General features: G+C 36.3%; 1 pseudogene; it reads right to left on the bottom strand.

Annotated features, from left to right (window-relative positions):
* Nucleotides 1-14812: 14812 nt before the first annotated feature.
* LOC111757037 (5S ribosomal RNA) lies at nt 14813-14927 on the bottom strand (annotated as a pseudogene).
* Nucleotides 14928-15442: the final 515 nt, after the last annotated feature.

The raw sequence follows: 15442 nt of genomic DNA, 5'->3' as shown, positions 1-15442 counted from the left end.
TTTTTGTGCTCATTGAGATGATATGAAGGCCAGTAGAGAAGGCATAAAGTGGCCAGGGAGAGTGATCTACAGTGCAGCACTCTAGGGTTCATTGTATAGTAATCACTGGGGAATGGTAGAGGCGAAGGCAGTGTCAGTCACTTAGTTGTGGCTCTCCTCTGACTGTCCTGAGGGAGAAAAGGTGCTGGACATGTCTAGTTGGATGAGAAGCTCTGCGAGGGCAATTGATCATTTCTACAGACCTGTCATGCCTAACCCTGGGGACAAATAGATTATGGACACTAGAAAGGGCTGGTGTGAGGTACTGTGGGGAGTAAAAATAGGCAGAACTTAAACTGGGCATCCTGTTAAAGCAAAGGACACAGAGAAACAGCCTCAGCTGCGCGGTAGAAGAAATTTCAGATCCTTTCCCAGAACCTCTGGAACCCCCATCTTAGCTATTTTCAGAATGTGTGTCCCACTGACTGTGGTACACTTTCCCCAGTCACATGTGTCAATAAGGAGATTATGGTGTCTTCTAAGCTAGACATGTGTCAGGCAGCAGGTGCTCAGAGCAGCACTACGACATGCTCCCTTGGGAGCAATTCTGAAAACTGGTGACGGGTGACCTCTAACCTCACCTTGCAGAAAAGCAGATGCTCACTCACAATGGAGCTTCATTTTACATTTATAGCCAATTCACAGACCAACTTAACATTTTCCAAAGTTGTAGAGCAATCTATTCTCCCCATTTTTGAAGACTGACATAGAGAAAAAACTGTTTTATGATTTAAGTCTCTTTCCCTAGAGATTGAGGCCAATTGCCATAGGATACCTATACCCTAGAATACCACACTGATTCCAATCCTTGTAAAACTTTCCCTTAGGCAACCAGCAAAGTGCCCAGTGGTAATGTGTCACAGAGTTTGCCATATTCCAATTTTTTACATTTAACCTCCAGGAGCCCTCATGCTCAGTGTTTCTCTGCTCTATGTACAATACATTCTTGCTCACGAAGTTTGCAAGTTCTGTATTTCTCGCTCAAAACAGAAAACAGCATGGCATCATACCACTGCCTAAGAATCTAAGGTGGTGCCAAGGCTCACCCTGTAAGTTTCTTTCACTGGAAGATACAAAGTTGAAGTCTTCTTTTGCTGAGATAATTGATAAATTCTTAATGAACTCTTAGAAAAATTAGCAGTAATAACTCAAAGAAGAAAGCTTGAATCTTTAGTCTCAGTTTACACCAGACTGAATAATGAATAATATATTTTAATAAATATCACCTCTTACATTTTCACTGCACCCTAGGATCACCACTGTGGAGGTCTGATCTTCAACTGATGGACCAGTTATGCAACATTCCACACCAGCAACTTTATCAGTTGCTTATCAAGAATATGAGTGGCAGATAAATTTATTTCTACATCTCCTTGGCTCAGCACAGCCCAGCTAAGACCATATGATTATTTTAGGAAATGGTTTGATTTATACAGTCTTGTGTGAATAACTTCCTTTTGCCACATAAGACAGTTCATAGAGCAGGAAATACAACACAAGACGGAATCTGAGTTACAAAATGGAGTCACTGCTGTCAACTTCCTTCATATGTTAGTAGGCAGAAAGCATATTTAAAGAGTAATGTTTCCAGGGGAGAATAGTAAGACTATAATATTAATGTGAATTTATGTAATTTAAATTTTTCAAGAATATATTGAAATCCACTGAAAATTATTGTAATTCTAGTGTACTTTTACAAAACTAGAAGAGTTACCTGTAACCGAGTCTAAAAGGGTGTTTGTCAAAGTTAAGGAGTCTTAACCCCACAACTGAGGTTGTACTGTGAAGAGCAGCAGTAGTTAGAGGAACCCTGTGGTGTGAGCACCAGGTTCCTGCTAAGGTAACAGTGAGCTCCCTTTTACACAGATGCAGCAATTGAGCCTCATTATGTCCTAATATCTGTCCTCCCAATCATCCCTGCCTTCTTCTGTGTGCTTCATGAATGGCTGTGCCAAGGGCTGAGAATCAAATTTCTCAGCATTCATGCAAGAAGCATCTAGATTTGTGCCCCTGGTGATACTTATTCTAGGGAGATTTAGTGTTGTAGAGGACTTTGCACACTACAAAAGATTAATGTCTGTGATGCATCATGGGAATCTTGAGCAGTGACTTCCTGAGGGTTTTGGAACTTTCTCATGACGATGCTGTGGGTGTATTAATTTTCTGTAGTAAACTGCTTTTTGCTTTAAACACCTTAATAGCTGTTGGTTTGATGTCTGATTTTAAAGCCCTTGATCTCCTTGAATTCGAGAGAATTACACTACTCTGGAGAAATTATATTTTGGGGAATGGGGCCAGAGTGCCTTAGAGTTTCATTTTCTTCTTTTAAAGTGCCAAACATCGGGCTGGGGATTTAGCTCAGTGGCATAACCACCTGCCTTGCAAGCAGGCAGTCATGAGTTCAATCCCCGGTATCGATAAAAAAAAAAAATAAATAAATATATATGAAATAAATAAATAAATAAATAAATAAATAAAGTGCCAAACATAAAGAATGGAAAATACTGGCCAGACAATTGTTGATCAGGCAGATCAAACAAGGTGTTCAGTAAGAATTAGCCTTAGGAAACAAAGCAATAGAAAAGACAGACATGGGGCTGGGGATTTAGCTCAGCTGAATAAGTGCCTGCCTTGCAAGCAGGCAGTTGTGAGTTCGATCTCTGGTACCGATAAAAAGGAAAAAAGACAAAAAAAAAAAAAAAAAAAAAAAAAGACATAACCCTCCAAATGAAGAGAACAGGAAAAATAACACAATTTTCCCCCAAAATCAATAAAATTAGTAAAAAACTTGGAAAAAAGAAAGCGATGAAAAGTAAGTACAAAATGAAAAAGAAGAAACACACCTTCAGAAAACTAAGGAAAAGAGATGATACAAACATAGAAAATTACACACACCCCAAACAGATACAAAAGGCTAACATCCTTGTCCATTTTGAGAATGATAGGATGAATTTGGACTTTATGCTTCCTTATCATAAACTGTTATTATTACGAGACAATGAAGAGACTTTTAAAAAATCTTAACTTCCTATTTCATGTATAAATTCTTCATAAAACTTTTGACAGGACCAAACATTTTTATATTTCTATACACAAAGTTCATCTCATAAGAAAACCATTTTATGATATCTATTTTTCTCCCTCTCTCCCCTTTACAGGCCCTATTATACCCCTAATTCATTTGTTAGAGATTTCCACTTGGATAACCCAAAAATTCATCATAACCTAGGTATTGCATACAGTTAAAACAATGGACAGAGAGGAAGAGAAGATAAAGAAACATATGTATAATTACAATGAATTATATGGTGGAACTTTCATGTGAGTAACACTGCTGGTGAGAGGGGAGAAACCTTTTACTTAATATTAAAGAAAGTATATTTTGGAAGCTGACGTGGTTGTACAAGTATCCCCCCAAAGCCTGTGGCTTCTTCTTCAGCTTGGCACAGAAACACTAAGAGGTGGGGCCTAGTGGGAGGTTTTCAAATAATCAGGTTCTTGCTCTTGAAGGGAACAGAAGGCCCCATGCCCTCCTCCTCTCACTCTCTTTTACTCCTTGACTATGAGGTAAGAGTGCCTACTCTGCTGTGCAATTGTGCCATGGTGTGCAGCCTTTCATAGATAGAAAATCATGAAAATCAAGCAAGGACTGGATCTCGCTAAACTACGAACTAAAACAAATGTCATGCATTTAATACAGTTATGGGAAGCTGAATAACATAGAAGCCATCACAGTTTGAATAGGAAAAGAAAATCTATAGAAATCCCTCATGCATAGCACTGTATTCTACTGCAAGGCTGCAAGGATTGTAGCAGTCAGATAAAAATAAGTGTAACTCAGACACAACATTTTAGAATGCTCAAGTAATGATGCTCTAGGGTCATCCTGAATAGACAGAGGGAAAAGCTGTCATTTTGGATACAGTCATTGCTTAGCTGTAGAGTGAGTGTGACTTTTTCTTTACCTGTAGGAAAGGTGCCACAAGTTGCTTTAGCAGCAAAAGATGGCTTATCATTCACTTGTAGTTTCACCTGGGAGGAAGAAATCAGACTGAGATTTGGATGGATTAAAACAATGAGTGCAGCCAGAAATGCAATAAAAGTTTCCTTGTAAATTAGAACTTTTCTGAGAGTTTCAAAGTATTTATTATATTCTTTTCCCATCATAAGTGTAAATTATAAGATTTCAGAATCTCTCTCCTGACAATGATGCAGTATCACAGGTGATTCATTACATGCTCAGTTGGTCTCAAACCGATGGCCCATGCATACAGATCTCAGGCTTAGAATCTTGGGACTCTCTTGTTAATCTCATAAGTACTGAGGGATCTTTTTCTGTCCCATCTTCCTTTCCTCTAAGCATTTCTCTCTCTGATGACTGCACAGGACACACTGAAACAAAATGTAAGATTCTTGGTTACATCTATAACCCAGGAGAAGGAAAATGCTGATCTTAGAGAGTAGAAATGTACAGAAGACTAAAAATTTCTTTGTGTCTTCAAACAGAAAAGTCCTGTCAGTAAGGACAGCATGACCGTTGACTCATTGTCTGGCAAATATTTGTCACTGGAAATTATCATTTTATAAGATGAATGCATAACAAATGAGAAGAAAGGAAACAGGTCCAATTTATCATCATCCATAAAAGACAAAATCTTTCTTTGTGATTTTGCTCCAATTCTAAAATATCTGAATACAATGCCAATGTTTATAAATTGCCCCTAAGTAGTTGCTGTTCCCTAAAATCTAGAAGTCAGTAGTCACCAAAGAACTTAAAACTATCATCTTGCTTCCACAGCAAAAAGAAAAGAAGTGGCCTTTTGCATTGGCTAAGTAAAAGTATTACAGCTAATATTGTCTATATCAGCACCAGTGCTTTTAGCTCTAGTATTCTATTAGTTTATAAGAAAATCTGTAATTAGGGTTTTCCCATGTCGTCCAAAGCAATACTTATCTATAAGAAAAACAATCTATTGTCCTAGAGTTAATGATGAGAATAATTTAAGGAAATGTCACCTAGGGGCTGGGGGTTTAGCTCAGTGGCATAAGTGCCTGCCTAGCAAGCAAGAGGTCATGAGTTTGACCCCGGTATGAAAAAAAAGAAAATGTCAATAAAATGCCCATATTTTAGCATCTCACTACACTCTTCACAGTTTGTTTCACAAAATTAGCACAAAGGTCATTTAATATTTGAAAGAACTAACATTCAAACTTTTTAAACTTTATTTTAGTTTTTGGGGGGTATCAGGAATCAAACTCAGGACCTCACCCTTGCCAGGTGGACACTGTGCCAGTTAACTAAATCTTGAGTCCCCCTAACATTCAAATTTTAGAAATAGGGTCTCAGTAGCCCAAGTCACGTGCAGCACCAATGTGAATAGTGTAGAGGAGACACAACCTACAGATTTATGGATGGACTAGCATCTCTGAGGATGTAGAGAAGTCTGGAAAATGAAGTGCAAAGAGAAAACTGTATGAAAGCGATAGGAGCCCACTCATGTTCTGAACTTTTGGAAGGGACCGTTATACTCACTTCTTCTTTCCTTACTCAGTTATCAGAGTCCCCAGGTCATAAATTGATGTCTCCTTACCTTTTCATGGGTTGAAATGCCTATTCACTAATTGCTGGACTAAGAAGTTTCAGACAAAGTCTTATATCTGACCTCCAGAACCATCACCTTTCTGACTTTGAGATCTATGGGCAAAGATGGTTCTCAAGAATATTGTCAGAGGGTGGAATTCAAGCTTGAATTGAAATGGTGCCGTTATTTGGACAAATGCCTGAGAGTCCCAGTGATTTCATGTAAAGTTTGAGACAATTAACTTAGCCAATTTCATTAAATTATGTATTCTCATTATATTACACACAACATGATCAAAATATATGGTGAACGTTTAAACAACTAATATAGTAAAAGTCTTATTCTCAGTAATCTTCCTTGGGATACCCTCTCTTTTTCCCAACATGCTTATCTCTTGTTACAGCCAAATTCAGAAGCAGTTTTAAAAATCTTTTCTATCTTTATGAGGTATGATAAAAAATATATAAATGTGGTTACTGTACTTTCCAGCAGAAAGGCGGGCTGGTGCAACTCTAGGCTGTACAGGACCTGGCACCATGGGAAAAGTAGCTTTTCCTCGACCTTAAAATCCCATGAAAAGCAAACCTGAATTGACTGTGGACATCAAGGGAACCAAACAGCTCAACTAAAGGCATGGCAAAGGACTACTTCGGAAAATAGAAAGAATGATTGTACTCAAAGTTGGAGTAGTATTTTGAGAGTCATTAATGACAATGTGTCTTTTATCGTAATGTTTAAAAAATGCGAGCATTCACCATACCTTTGATGAAATCTCATTTTACCATTCACAGAAATGGTAGTTTGATACTAGACAGCTTGTTGTGTGCTAAACTCATCACATAATTTGGTTATATTTGGGAATGTGAAAAGTTCAACTACATAGAATCATTCTTTCCTTAAGTTTGAAAACAAAAATTTTTCCCAAGCCCAAACATGTATGCAGACAAAAAAATTATTTTTATAATCTCAAAGCAACATAATAAACTGTTGCATGTGAACTTAACATGAGAGAAACCTCAAACAGGTATCTATAGGACATATTTATAAAGAAAGAGTGACTCATAAGAGCCCAGAGATCCCTAGAATCTGGCATGTTCCCTTTCTATGATGTCACAAGAGTCATAAAACAGAGGAAAGAGAGCAGAAAAACTTTTCAGGAAGAGGCAAGTCCCATAATACGTAATCATCAGATATTGTGAAAAGAGGCTAGCTCAGTGATCAAGAAGATTATTACCATGTTCAAGACCCCTGTTATACAAGGGAGCCAAACTAAACTAAACCAAATCAAACCACCAATGTCCTACTTATCTACAGTAATTTTAGGCAAGAAGTGTTCAAACTGTCAGAAAAAATGGATTTTTAATATCACTGGGATTTTTGCAGAAAAACCTCATCTTCTCTCTTCTCTATCACAAAAGTAAATTTATAGACATTTTCTATAAGACAGCCATATTTTTTTCATTGTCTAACACAAACAATTTTGGCTTAGTCCCTGAATCACTTAAAAGGGAATTTTATTAAAATAAATCCCAAGTAGAGATGACAAAAGAGAAACATTTCAACCAACAAGAGAAACGAGGGCTCAGAACCAATTTCTGCTTGAAAAAAATTTAAAGTTGGCTCACAGCTCTAAAATTGAGCACAGGGAAAGAAGAGTCACATACAGAACATGGAGAAGCTGTTTCACTGGGCCTCATGCTGAACCTTAAAATCTCAGTTTTCGGCCTGTAGTCTGTGGAACTGTTGAGAGTTGCCATGTATGGCCAAAAGTACCCAGAGGTGAGGAACAAAATATCCTTACCTGGATTTCCCAGATGTTCCATCTCGTTGTCATCTCTGTCCTTATAAATAGCATGCTGAGAATACCTACATCTGAGCAAAACTAAAACAAAGATTCTGAGTCATTGTCTAGAAATGTGTTCACATATCCTCAGACTGCACAGGGATCCCCAAATTGATATTATTGGCCTGTTATACCCAATAAGCTCAGTCAGAGCCAAGATGCTTCCTCATGCTTAGAAATACACCAAAATAAATAAATAAATAAATAAAGCTTCCCAATGCAGTTCTGTTCTGTGTCTTTTTTCATACTTAAAATTGCAGTTTCTAAGACTTAGCCTCCAATCATTGGATCTTAGAAACCAAAGAAGAGAAGATACTGTTTTCCTATTTCTTACAGCTAAAGAGACATCCTTTCTGTCCTTCTATATATGTATCCTGTCACTAGAGTACCCCTATGCCCTAAGGATTCCCATGGTACTTACAATTTTTTATGCATTGGTCTATCTCAAAGAAAAGGGGAGACACTATGAGACAAAGAAAAAATACAAATGGTATAACAAATAGAGCAAAGGCCCATGGACAACTTTTTGTGTATAACTTGGCCCCTGGTTCCATCTCCTCTACTGGGATGAATTACAACATGACCTTCTTTGACTCAGACTTTTTTTTTTTTTTTTTTTTAATCTCCTAGGTGACCACAGTGGTGAGGTCACAAGTTCTGACACAATAGGAGTAATAAAGATCTGGGGGGGGGGCAGGCTAAGCTTCATCTCATCTGTACAAGGAACAGTGATGGCTTCCCAGGTTCATGGAATTAAAAATACCGTGATGAATGGATGAAAGGGCACATTACCGCATAGTTACTCAGGAACGGCATCTGGCTACAATGGAACCACATCCATGTATACAAATGGAAGGGCCTATTTCTCTTGATTTCTCAGCCTTAGAGTTGATCTTATTCAGCAGTGTAACATCTAAGTTGGACAACCAAAAGAGAGAAGATTGTCCGCATTAAATAGTTTATGCCCTTTTACTAGAATTTCTAACATTTTCTCTTTTGGTACGCTTATTCATATTAGAAATATTATGCTTATCCAGAAAATTATGAGATTATCTCAGTAATTGTGGTAACATAAAAAAACCTGTTTTCTAAGATGGGGATTTTGACACTGTCTTACTTTTCTCATTGTTGAGTCAAAATAACTGACATCCAAAATTGAAGGAGTAAAGATTTATTTTGGCTTGCAGTTTGTAGGTTTTGTGATCTATACTTGGCTTTCTCCAAAGCATGGTGAACACAGCAGAGGGGCATTTTAGGAAACAGCAGAAGGAGCAAGTGGTAAGCAGCACCCTCTTTCTATTTCTTATGTCTTACCCAGGCTCCCCACCTTTAGTGTACCATGGGAAAATCTCAGTGTCACGTCGTTGATCCCAGCAGCACATACCTAAGTTCCAGGCACTTCTGAAACCCACCTATAACCACATGCAGCTTTGGGGGCTATTTAGATATAAGATGCCTTCTGACCTAAAGAGAGTATCAGTGTGTACTTTGCTCTGAACATCACCAGAACAAAATTCCTTTTTCATGATAATAGTTAGGGAAGTGAAGGAGGAAGTAAGCAAAAATGAAGCCATAACATCACATAGTTTATCAGCTTTCGATGCTATAACTGAGTTACACCAACTGGGTAATTTATAAAACATAAGGATTTCCAAAGGCTTGGAAATCCCAGGGTGAAGAGCCCTATTTTCTGAGAATCTTAGGACAGCAGAAAGGAAGAAGACAAATGAGTACATGTAAAAGAGTCAAATATGAAGGCAAGGTAGCTTTCATGTATGTATGTATATATGAATGTATGCACATGTGTTATATGGTTGTGCATATATATATATATATATATATATATATATATATATATTATCCCATATCCGGTTCTATCCTAAATCCTGGATCTCCCAAATGAGTGTACGGCAGAGGTTAATTAAAAAGAGTGAAGTTGTATGGTTTTTAGGGCTCCAGGAAGGTCAAAACCCTTTAATTAAACTCGATGCTTCAAGGGTAAAGACAAAAGCTTCTCTGGATCAGTTTACCTATATTAGGACCAAGGACAAAGGACAGAGAGACTGAGGAAAGTTCAGGCAATGAGCAGGACCTTGGAAGTCACTTCAAGGATGTCTCCAAATCATTAATCAAGTCAATTTAGTAGCACTGTCTTATCATGAAAACTTGGTAGAGGTAAAACTATAGGAGTAAACTTTGCAGCTGCAGTCTCTACCTAGTTAATTGGGGATGGAGCCAGAGTGCCATGGCTGTGGTCTTATCTTGCCCTTTGAGGTATCTCTGACCTCACAGGCCACTACAGACCTCAGCCAGGACCAGGGATTCATAGAGGTTCACTTACTATGAATCAGCTCCTGTCGCCAGGCAAGGGGCCTAGGCCTAGGACAGACTCACAGACAAACATAAAAAGCCAATTAGTGAAATTTAAATCCTGCTCGGAGCTGCTTCATTTTGGTCTCCAACAATTCTGGGCCTTTCACATTCAGCTGCATTTCCAGTCTTTTTTATTCTTATTTTATTCAAGACACGATCTTGCTAAGTCACTGAATTTTCTAAGCTGGGCTTAAACTTGCAGTCCTTTGTGTTAACCTGTCAAAGTTCAGGGGTTACTAGCATGCACCATCAGTCCCGACAGCAAGCTCCCTTTTTAACAACCCATTTTCTTGATAACTAATCTTCTCCCATGATAGCTACATGAATCCATTTATAAAGTTCTTTCCTCAAGACAGTAAAATCTCTTTTGTCACTTTTCTGCTTCTTCTTTTTCTTCTTCCTCCTCATCTTCTTCTTCTTCCTCTTGATTTTTTGATCCTACTTCTTTGTGTTTTCTTTTTGATCCTACCATTATTATAATGATGAATTAAGCTTCCAACACATGAATTCTGGGTGACATATTTAAACCATAGTGCTCATGAGTGGAAATTTCTTTTTGAAGAAATATTTCTGCATTTCTAATCTACCATAAAATCCTTGCGATCTTTTTTATTTTCCAAAGAATTTTAATCATCCCTCCCCTCTTCAAAGGGGAATCTCACAGAAGTGTCTACTGCTTTAATTCACTTTTGCTAGAGGTTTACAAATGACTGCCACAAAGTAGTTCTAACCCAGCACCACTCCCCAATTAGCACAGTGATTCTCATTTTTGTTCTAAACTCAGTTTTCTTTAATATGACAAGCAAGAGCTGCTGACAAGATAGTGATATGTCACTATAGTCTTTTGAAATTTCCCACTTTTTCTTTTCACCTCCGTATGTAATGTCTACTGACCACGAGTACCATAGTTGTTCTCGTAAGATCCACAAGTTGCCTAGTTACCACACAAAATACAAAAATGAGATCACAGTCACCATGGCAGTGCCAAAGAATGTAAAGAATGACCAGTGCTGCTTAGGTCAAGTCGGCTGAAGGTTAACCACTTCTTCCTGATAGCTTCTCATCCAACCGAGAAAATAAAATCCCAGGCAGAAAACTTCTCAAAGATAACTCGATAGGCATCCTAGGTTGAGATAATTAGGGAATTCTTTATGGAACAGCACTGGGGAAAAGTAGCAAATAAATCAGTGAACTAAAGATCAATAGTTACCAGAAAATCAGAGAGCCTTATTCATTACAGAGCATGAGAAGGACACCCCCATGCATATGCTTTTATCATCATTTGTGGAGGAATCAATCAAATTGGAGAGGCTTTTCAGAACTTAACAGTTTCTCAACATGTTTTGTAAATATTTCTTGAAATCAAAATTAATATTTAGAAGATGAAATGAAAATTAATAATATTTTACTCATTGCTTTTGATAACTACAGAGGATAATACTCATAATTTTGATGATTTGTTGTGTGTGTCAATATCTCCACAAAAAGAGTCTTATTTTAGGTTGAACCAACACTCATTGGCTCCAGTATATTTCCTCCTTTTAAAAAGTCCTTGTCTCCAAAATCTTGATTCAAAATTTTTGTTTTTTTATGTCTGTTTAGGTCTGTTTTTAAAGTCTGTTTATGTCACTTCATATAGGTAAAACTTATGAAATATTGGATGTATCATCTATAGCTACCAATTCTGAACAATGACTATATATTAAATTTTAAATTTTTTATTAGTGCATGCTTGCAGTATATCTAGTTTACAATCATCGTGGGGAGTGGTTACATGTACACAATTACTGTGTTTATGATGTATAGGGAACACATCCTAATAAAAAAGGAAATATCATTTAAATAAGTAAGTACAGATAAACATAATATTTACCTCCTCTTTTTTTTATGAGAGACTTTTAAACCTAAAGGTTAATTTAATGATCCAAAGTATAAGTAAAAATAATTAAAGGAGAACTATGTAAAAACAAAAATATTAAAATGATAAAGGAGTCCATTTGTGGACGGCAGGGGGAGAGGACCAGGTCCCATAAAGAAGTGATTCTTGCTTGGACACCAGCCCCATGGCTGGGCTGCTGAGGAAGTGAGTACAGCCACATCCAAGCCTCTCTCCATGAGTCAGAACCATTTTAGGAGTGTGGGGAGAAAGAACCAGGTCACACAGGAAATGGTCCTTGCCTGGAAATCATATCATTTTCATTGTTTTCTTGGGTTGATTTTTATTTTCTTTTGTTTGATTATGTTAAATCTGATAGCATGAGCACATGTTTAGAAGATAGCAAGACATAGTAATCATTTTGGATTTACTATTAGTTTATTTTGAAGACCTTTATTGCATTCATTATTTTGTTTTTCTTGTTTCTGTTCTATTATGTTCTGTTCAGCTTTTACTGTGTCAGGAAGGTGTCTGCAGTTATTTTGAATACAAGAGGCATTATGGTAACTATTGATGATTTCTTAAGGTTTTAAATCCTACATCACTTAACTAGTTTATCTTGATTGGTTTTATTTTCATTGGTTTTATCTTCTTTGAAACAAAATTTAAAAAATTAAAAACTAAAATGATACAGGAAATTTAAAGTTGATTTATTAGGATTATTTTAAAATGTTATTATTTTGAGTTTTGTCAAAAAAGTAGCAGTTGAGGGATTCTTGCAGTTTTATTCCATGATATTTATTTGCATAAAGTATGATTCTGTTTAAGTATTTGAGAAATCACCAAAATCAGTTATGCAGTTACATAAATGAGATACTTTATATATAATATTATTGGGATTTTTTAAATGTTAACACAGATTCAAGTCATAGATTGGGTTATAGTATAATTTAATAAATTCTCCATTGTATCATTAATCAGAAACTATCTTTTTTTTACAAACTTTCTTAATTCGAAATAATTATAAATTCACATAATTGAAAAATAGTTGTTTTGGTTGATTCCAATTTTGGGTTATTAAAAATTAAGCTGGTATGAACTATTCCATACAAATTTTTTGAGAAAAATTTTGATCTTTCTAGGACAAATGTCTATGATTAGCAACTGGGTCATGTAGTACATGTGTTTAGTTTTAAAATACTTTTAAAATAATAAAAAAAAACCTTAACAATTTCAAATGTATTATCTGACCTAAACTGAGAAAATCACAATGTAAATTAGGAAATGTTTTGATAGATACATAAGGTTGTCCTTGAAGATAAGTAGAAGTTACATTAAATCCTTTTTTGTTGTTGCATATGTATTTATTTATTTATTTTGAAAGTATACAACAGAATAAGTCAGAATAAAACCAACTAAGATCGTACAGTGAAATTGGTACAGAACTTCACAGCAGGTTACTGGGATAACAGTAAAAGATATCACAGTATTTTGTTATTTTTATAATAGTTGTCCTTTCAATCACGTATATCAAATTGAGATGAAATATAGAACACTATAGAACTGATCAAAACAGAATATTGAATAGAGCAGTACCATTAATTAGAAAAGAGCAACACAGTAATAAAAATATTTGCCTTCAAAGAAATGGTAGAAGGAAGTCCCCCTTATTTGCTATGGTCAACCTGCCAGGAGATGCTCAAATTTCTGGTTCCCATTTGCTAATGGGCCGGGGGGGGTGCAGGGAGGAGGATAGGGGAAGTGGGATATTTGACTCTAGGCTATGTAGCAGTAGGTTCACTATTGCTAAGCAGGGAGGCAGGATGGTCATTTGTTTTTACAGTGTCCTCATTTCCAACATGGTGTGGACCTCAGGAGACACTGCTGGTTCTCCCCCTGGAAGGGCTGCAGTCTGCCACCCTGCCTCCGCTTACCAGGGAGGAGAGGTGCTTGCTTGGCTTCCTAGAATCCTAAGTTCCCACATAGTGCTGATCTCAGGAGACACTGCTGGTTCTCCCCCTGGAAGGACTGTAGTCTGCCACCCTGCCTCCGCTTACCAGGGAGGAGAGGTACTTGCTTGGCTTCCCAGAGTCCAAAGTTCCAACATGGCGTGGATCTCAGGAGACACTGCTGGTTCTCCCCCTGGAAGGACTGTAGTGAGCCAACCTGCTGCCACTTATCAGGGAGGGGAGGTGCTTGCTTCACATTAAATCTTACATGAGTATGAATTATTAAATCTTACATGTGTATGAAAGAAATCAACAGTGAAAAAGCATGCACAAAGAAGTTTAGCATAGAATGCTGTAAAAAATAAACCCACAATGGAATAATCAAAGCAAAAACTAAATCTCAAATTTAATGAAATTTTAAAACCTCCAGCAAGATCATTAAAGGATTTTAAAAAGAAAATATAAATTATTGGTAGAATATATATCACTATAAGTTGTATAGGTGCTAAAATAATCATAAAGGATATTGTAAAGATTACATGAGTGTAGGTAAAATAGTTTCTTAAAATGATAGCATAGGAGAAACTAGAAAATCTGAATGTTTCCATATATTTAAAATCTGTAATCCATTTCAAAAAGTCATCCACAAAATGAATTCTAAACCCACATAGCTGCACAAATGAATTTTCCTAAGTTTTTAAATCAGAAATGTACCTGTTTATAAATAAACACTTTGTTGGAATCAAATAAGTTTCATTAGGCCAGCATAATTTTGATACCAAAACTATGAATAAAACATTGTAGCGAAGGAATAGGATTAATCCCTTTCATGAGCACAGTTGCAAAAGACTAAGTGAATGTTTGAGAAATGAGTGTAGGAGTAATATGAAGTATAACATGTCACAATGAAAAAGTTTGTTACAAGAAGAGGAGGAGATCTGACATTTGAAAATTCAATCCTCATCATAAATAATCTACTGTATTATATATTTATCTAAAGTCTGCTTCATCTGTTTGACTGTTCTGCCTTACTTTTGGTGATTGCTTATGTGGTGTGCTATTTTCTGTCCTTTTGCTCCCCATATGTTATTTGTGCCTATTGTAAGTAAGATGTAGTTGAATTTTCTTTACTTTTTTTTTTTACTTTTTAAGCCCACAGTATCTGGTATTCCCTGGCAGTCTCCCATCCAAGTACTAACCAGGCCCGATCCTGCTTAGCTTCCGAGATCAGATGAGATCGGGTTTAGGATGGTAAGGCCATAGACTATAATTAAATTTCTATTCAGATCTTACTATTTGAGCTATAATGTCAAACCAATTACACTTATCAGCACTATATATTATATAGGTATTTGTATCAACAATTGTAAAATTTCTTTATTATTAATTTTTATTTTTATTAGTCCATGTTTTTAGTACTGAATGATTGCACTCATGGGGAGTTGATACATGGAAATGACAGACATTAGTTCTTTTTACATCTTTTAACATCTTCCCCTCCTTTTTTTGTTTTTCTCAATTTCTTCATTCTCTTTCTGTTTGCAAAAGATTTATCTCTCTGTTTCTTATTATCTTTTATTTTGTTCTTTATTTACTTTGGGTTTCTCATATAAGAAAACTCATGCACTGTTTAATTTGTAGGCCTGATTTACTTTTGTTAACATTAAGGTCTCAACGTGCATCTATTTTCCTAAAGATAGCACAAATTTATGTGTATAGCATACAAATACTATATTGTTTTTCTCCATCACTGTAATATGATATCTTTAACTATTTGAAT

The sequence above is a fragment of the Cavia porcellus genome, unplaced genomic scaffold, assembly GCF_034190915.1.
Source record: "Cavia porcellus strain 051 isolate PalLab524CR breed Dunkin Hartley unplaced genomic scaffold, mCavPor4.1 scaffold_27, whole genome shotgun sequence".
Lineage (NCBI taxonomy): Eukaryota > Metazoa > Chordata > Mammalia > Rodentia > Caviidae > Cavia > Cavia porcellus.
The sequence above is the reverse complement of the archived record's forward strand: the minus strand, read 5'-3'. Positions and strand labels throughout refer to the sequence as shown.